At 39.4% G+C, this 7,346-nt stretch overlaps 1 pseudogene across 1 annotated transcript; it reads right to left on the reverse strand.

Moving 5' to 3' along the window:
• Nucleotides 1-6,564: 6,564 nt before the first annotated feature.
• LOC308341574 (large ribosomal subunit protein eL32-like) lies at nucleotides 6,565-7,037 on the reverse strand (annotated as a pseudogene). Its single transcript has one exon. The product of its transcript is annotated as a large ribosomal subunit protein eL32-like (transcript).
• Nucleotides 7,038-7,346: the final 309 nt, after the last annotated feature.

Below are 7,346 nucleotides of genomic sequence, written 5' to 3' on the forward strand. Positions count from 1 at the left end.
CCTCTCCTGGCCTTTTCTTTCCTCCGTTTGCGACTGAACCATGCATTCTCTTTTTCTTATCATCTCTCAGGGAATCTAGCCCATCACTTGGTGTTCATTAAATGTGTGTTAATTGATTAAAACTTTCACTTGGGAGGGATGTGGAGAAACATCTTCCAGTTGGAATGGCATGACTGACATCTAATTGTCAAGCTTTGCAATAATGGGGACCATGTATTCCCTCAGACCAGAGTAACAGAGTAACATCTCCCTGTCCTTGTCACATTGCTCTGCTAGTTCAGGAAGTCCTCTGCCCAGCCTCCTATGTTCTCTTCAGTGAGGTTCTCTGGATCACCAATGACATCTTCCTCCCCTGGGACTCTAGGCAATAGATAGGCCCCCTGGGACAGCAGCTGGCAACACCTCTGTGATTGGACATCAGGACTCTTCTGCTCTTTAATTCCTGGGAGTGATTTTATCAGCCTTTGGCTCACAGGCTGCCACTCCTGAGGTGGCTGGTTTCATTCTGATCCCCTTTCACTACCATTTCTGTTCTGTATCATTTTTTCTGTTCCAAATGTCATCTTGATGAAGTGAAAAAAAGTGATTTCTCTTCCCTACTTCCAGATACAATTCCCAGAGGGGAAAAGCTAGGACAAAGGATAATTGGAGAAGTTTGTGTCTGTTCACACTAAAAACTAACTTCTCACTAGACTTAAGGTGAAGGAGGAGACACCCTATAATACCTGCCTCCTCACCCCTCAACCCACCTGTCTCTCGGGGGTAAAGGTAGGACTCACAGCATTAAAAAAGATCTTCCAGAGACACGGTCTCCTAAATCCTTTGTTTCACTCTGACAACTTGTTGTATAATTGATCTAGCTCACTGGAGGAATATGTACGCATATGTGATCTGGCTTTAGAAATTATCACGGGGGCACCTGGGTGGCTCAGTGGGTTAAAGCCTCTGCCTTTGGCTCGGGTCATGATCCCAGGGTCCTGGGATGGAACCCTGCATGGGGCTCTCTGCTTAGCAGAGAGTCCACTTCCCCCTCTCTCTCTCTGCCTGCCTCTCTGCCTACTTGTGATCTCTGTCTGTCAGGTGAATAAACAAAATCTTTAAAAAAAATTTTTATCACATATTTTATTTCTGTGGCTTGGTTATAACTAAAAAAAAAATTACTTGACTTGAATTCCTTATCCTAAGTGTTTTTTTTTTAAGTTTTCATTTAAAAAAATGTAAATATAGAAAAAAAAACACAGAACAAATTCAATGAAACTTTCTTACTGAGAATATGAAACAGTCAAACGTAGAGAATTTAAGTAGGCAGTGACTTAAGTCATATTGTCTGTTTCTTTTGCAATTACTTGTTTGCTTTTGTTGTAAACCAGTAACAGTGTATAGATATTTTAAAAGGACAGAAAAGGGAAAGAAAACATGTGTTACCTTTGTGTGATGCATTATTTAAGTCTTTATATTTGAGAAAGGATTTCCCCAGCTCGTCCCTTGCTGGTTGTTGCCCAGGGTCATTCTCAGTTCCTAGAGGACACTTGCATTCCTGAGCTGTAGCCCATTTCTCCATCTTTAAGGCTAGCCCTGCCTGGTGGAACCCTTCTCACACTTCAGATCTCTCTGATCTCCCTTCTGTCTCATCTCTTCTGCTTATTCCTTATAGAACCTTATACTTTATTTTTTTTTAAGATTTTATTTATTTATTTGACAGACAGAGATCACAAATAGGTAGAGAAGCAGGCAGAGAGAGAGGAGGAAGCAGGCTCCCCGCTGAGCAGAGAGCCTGATGCGGGGCTCGATCCCAGGACCCTGGGATCATGACCCAAGCTGAAGGCAGAGGCTTTAACCCACTGAGCCACCCAGGTGCCCCAGAATCTTATACTTTAAATAGGGACAGTTCCAAAAAGAATAAGATACCCAGGAACAAACTTAATCAAAGAGGTGAAAGGCCTGTACTCTGAAAACTATAAAACACTAACGAAAGAAACTGAAGGTAACACAAACAAATGGAAAGACATCCCATACTTACAGATTGGAAGAATGAATACTGGTAAAATGTCCAGAGTACCCAAAGCAATCTACAGATTCAATGCAATCCCTATCAAAATACCAACAGCATTTTTCACAAAACTTGAACAAATAATACTAAAATTTGCATGGAACCACAAAAGATCCTGAATAGTCGAAGTGATTTTGAGAAAGAAAAATAAAGCTGGAGGTATCACAATTTCAGATTTCAAGATTTGCTACAAAGCTATAGCAATCAAAACAGTCTGGTATTGTCACAAAAATAGACACATAGATCAATAGAACAGAAGAGGGACTCCAGAAATAAACCCCCAATTATATGGCCAATTAATCTATGAAAAAGGAGGCAAGAATATAAAATGAGGAAAAAATAGTCTCTTTAATAAATTATGCTGGGAAACTGGGTGACAGTTACATGCAAGAGAATATAACTGGACCACTTTCTTACATCATATAAAAAAATAAACTCAAAACGGATCAAAGACCTAAATGTGAGACCTGAAACCATAAAAATCCTAGAAAAGAACATAGGCAGTAATTTTTTTGACATTGGCTATAGAAACATTTTTCTAGATATGTCTCCTGAGGCGAGGAAAACAAAAGTAAATATAAACTATTGGGACCACATCAAACTAATTACCTTTTGCATAGTGAAGGACACCATTAACAGAAAAAAGCATCTCACTGAATTGGAAAAGATGTATGCAAATGATACATCTGATAAGGGGTTAATATCCAAAATACATGAAAAACTTATAACTCAACACCAGAAAAACCAATCTGATTAAAATATGGGCAGAGCATTCGCAACGACGTGGATGGAACTAGAGGATATTATGCTAAGCAAAATAAGTCAATCAGAGAAAGAAAATTATCATATGATCTCTCTGATATGAAGAATTTGAGAGGCAGGGTGGGGGTTCATGGGGGGTAGGGGGGAGTGAAACAATATGGGATCAGGAGGGAGACAAATCATGAAACTCTTAATCTCATGAAACAAACTGAAGGTTGTTGGGGGTAAGGGGGTAGGGATAGGGCAGCTGGTTTATGGACATTGGGGAGGGTATGTGCTATGGTGAGTGCTGTGAAATGTGTAAGCCTAATGATTCACAGATCTGTACCCTTGGGGCAAATAATACATTATATGTTAATAAAAAAATAAAATACGGGGAGAGGACTTGAATAGACATTTTTCCAAAGAGGATGTATAGATGGCTAACAAACACATGAAAAGATGTTCAACATCACTAATCATCAGGGAAATGCAAATCAAAACCACAATGAGATATCACTAGACACCTGTCAGAAGGGCTGAAATGAAAAAGACAATGAATAACAAGTGTTGATGAGACTGTAGTCTCATCTGTCCCACTGTTAGTGGGAATGAAAATTGGTGCAGCCACTATGGATAACAGTATGGAGGTTCCTCAAAGAGCTAAAAATAGAAATATCATATGATTCAATAATTCTACTGTTGGGTATTGACCCACCCAAAATGAAAACACTAATTCAAAAGGATAAATGCACCCCTATGTTTACTGCAGTATTATTTATAATTGCCAAGATATGGAAGCAACTTAAGATTCCATCAATAGTGGGGTGCCTGGGAGGCTCAGTGGGTTAAGCCTCTGCCTTCGGCTTGGGTAGTGATCCCGGGGTCCTGGGATCGAGCCCCACATCGGGCTCTCTGCTCGGCGGGGAGCCTGCTTCCTCCTCTCTCTCTTTCTGCCTCTCTGCCTACTTGTGATCTCTGTCAAATAAATAAATAAAATCTTAAAAAAAAAAGTTTCCATCAATAGATAAAGAAGATGTGATAAGGAAGATACATGTGTGCATATACATGTGCGAGAGTGAGTGATAGAATTTTATATAGTCATAAAAAAAGATAAGATTGTGCCATTTGTGACAACATGGATGGATCTAGAGGGTATTACTTGAAATAAGTCAGGCAGAGAAAGACAAATACTGTATGATCTCACTTACATCTGGAATCTAAAAATGAATGAATAAATGAACAAGAAATTAAATCAGACCTACAGAGAACAAACTGATGGTTGCCAGAGGGGATGGGGAGGCGGACATTGGCAAAATGAGGGAAGGTGTGTGGGAGATACAGGCTTCCAGTCTGAGGAATGAATAAGTCATGGGAATAAAGGCATACTATAAGGAAGACAGTCAGTGATATTATAATAGTGTTGTATGGTGACAGGTGGTGGCTATACCTGTGATGGGCACAGCACAAGGAATAAACTTGTCAAATCACTATATGGTAAACCAAAAACTAATGTAACATTGTGTGTCAGCTGTACTCAAGTAAAAATTCAGAAGTAAATAAATAGGTGTAGCTTTTTATTTTTAATCTAATCATTTTAAATAAATGATACCTCAAAAAAGCTAATTTAAAATTCCTCTCAGTGAAACCTTATGAAACTGTAAGACTCAATAGGATACTTGAGGAACACAGTATGAACACAAAATAAATCAATAAAAAATTCAAGTACTTGAAAAAATATTTATGAAGTTAAATTTTCAATGGTCTTATTTATGGTTATTAGTCTTTTCACTTTTTAAAATTTGGTCTTATTTATGGTTATTAGTCTTTTCACTTTTTAAAATTTGATGCTTCTAAAAATACTTTCTTTTTTTTTTTTAATATTTTATTTATTTATTTGACAGAGACCACAAGTAGGCAGAGAGGCAGACAGAGAGAGAGGAGGAAGTAGGCTCCCCGAGGAGCAGATAGCCCAATGTGGGGCTCGATCCCAGGACTCTGGGATCATGACCCGAGCTGAAGGCAGAGGCTTTAACCCATTGAGCCACCCAGGCGCACCGAAAAATGCTTTCTTAGGAGGGAATTTTGGGGGTGATAAACTGTTTTGTATCATGACTGTAGTGATAAACTCAAAAGTCTGTGTCTTGTCAAAACCCAGAACCGGAGGCGCTTGGGTGGCTCAGTCAGTTAAGCATCCAGCTCTTGATTTTCGCTCAGGTCATGATCTTAGGCTTGTGGTTCAGTATTGCGGAGCATGGAGCCTCCTTAAGACTCTCTCTCTCTCTCTCTGTCCACTTCCCCTGCTCTCCCTCTCTAAAACAGACAAACCCAGAACCTGTATAAAGAGTAAATTTTCCTGTATGTAAGCTAAAATTAAAAAAAACAAACAAACCCAAAAGTGAACAAACACAAACACAAAAAAATCCCACCAGAGGGGCGCCTGGGTGGCTCAGTGGGTTAAAGCCTCTGCCTTCGGCTCAGGTCATGATCCCAGCGTCCTGGGATAGAGCCCCGCATCGGGCTCTCTGCTTGGCGGGGATCCTGCTTCCTCCTCTCTCTCTGCCTGCCTCTCTGCCTACTTGTGATCTCTGTCAGATAAATAAATAAATAAATAAATCTTAAAAAAAAAAAAAAATCCCACCAGAATGTGAAAAGAACACAAAGGGAAATACAAACTGTAACCAATAAACTTACTGAATTGCAAATGAGCAGAGCCATACTGAGAGAGATGGGAGAATAAAGAATTACTAAGTTATTTTGCAAGACCATATTTTCACAGGGTAAAGACAAGAAGAATTGTGCAAAAGTCCAATATTGTAGTTAGTAAATATTTCTTGTAGAGTGTGGATTAGTAATTCTACTTTATATGGCGAGGTTCACTAAATAAGTAAATATATTTTAACCAATGAGAGCCAGATTTCTCACTGCTGGGGAATAAAGTTACAACTAAAGAAAGGAGGCAGGCTGGAATAAATACTTTGGAATCTGAGACATTGGTATGGACTCATTGTTTTTTAATCTGTGTATTCAAATACTTAGATACAGAAATAAATTTGCTCTGCGTGTATCCACAGTTGTGTGTGTGTGGGGGGGGTTGTGAGTGTGGGGTGTGTGTGTGCATGTGCACACACATATAACTAAGTCCTGTCTGCTGAGAGCGTCTATGACCAATGACACCTTAATACTAATGGTTGCGTCTAGCACCCAGATCTTGGTTTCTATATGTCATTCTCCTGGGGATTCTGGAAGAAGTACTTGATTTCAGGACAGAGGCATGAAACATACAAGGTGATCCTGAGGTATCTTACAGTGATAGTAAAGAAATACTCAAAAAAGGATGGAGGGGGAGGTCATGTTGAAAAACAACAGAGCCAATCTGAAAGAGCTCCCACTGGCCAAAGCTGGAACACTTTGAACAACAACAAAATAATAACAGTATTAGGTTATAACTCTAGAATAAAATTAAAATGCATGAATTCATATGGTTATAAATACATTATTCAATAAATAAATAAGGGAGAAGGGACAGCTCTTCCTTACAGAATTCCAATGAATAAATGTTGAAGAAATGGGAAGAATGAAAAAAATTTCATGACAACACCACAGTAATAATTATTACAGCCAAGAACAATCCATCAATGCTAAAATTTGTGGTCTAATGTTGGAGGAGAAACAGGATATTTGCACAGCACCCCCTTCCTCACAAAAGATATTAAGTACAAAGTGAAAAATAAAGGTATACCATTTTGGTGATATTCTTTTTTTTTGTAGTGTTACGGTTTTACTAACATAAATATGACGTGTACAACAAGCTGTTCATTTTCTTTGCTGCGCAGCCGGGTGTTGGGATTGGTGACTCTGATTGGCAGCTGGGCTGCTCTTTCCACAGTATCTTTGCGGTTCTTGGAGGAGACTTTGTGAGCAATCTCTACACAGTAAGATTTGTTGCACATCAGCAGCACGTCAAGCTCCTTGACGTCATGGACTAGGAACTTCCCGGAAGCCACTGGGCAACCTACACTTTGTTTTCTTGTTGCTCCCATAACCAATGATGGGCATCAAGATCTGGCCCTTGAATCTTCTGCACACCTAATTGTCAGTGCCTCTGGGTTTCCGCCGGTTGCACTTAATTTTGACGTATCAGTCTGCCTGGTGCTGGATGAACTTGGTCCTCTTTTTAATGATCTTGGACTTCACCAAAGGTCTGAGGGCAGCCATGATGCCCAGTAACAGATGGCCGCCACCTCCGCAGGCAACACCAAGGAACAAAGCTCATTTTGGTGATATTTGTGCCAAAAATGTACAACTTCCAATGAATTATGAGAAAATATCAGAAAAATTTAAGGAATAAAGTATAGAATAGCTGACCAGGGCTCTTCAAAAGTGTCAAGGTCATAATAAACAAGAAAAGGCTGAGGACCTCTCATGGATTTTATAGGTTTGCAGTTCTTTATACTGGCATTTCTTCAAAGTGTTGACAAATCTCCATTCATAGCAGATTTCGACATGTATCTTTCAGCAACTGATACATCACAAAAAATTTAGTAATGATTGT

The sequence above is a fragment of the Martes martes genome (genome assembly GCF_963455335.1).
Source record: "Martes martes genome assembly, chromosome: 4".
Lineage (NCBI taxonomy): Eukaryota > Metazoa > Chordata > Mammalia > Carnivora > Mustelidae > Martes > Martes martes.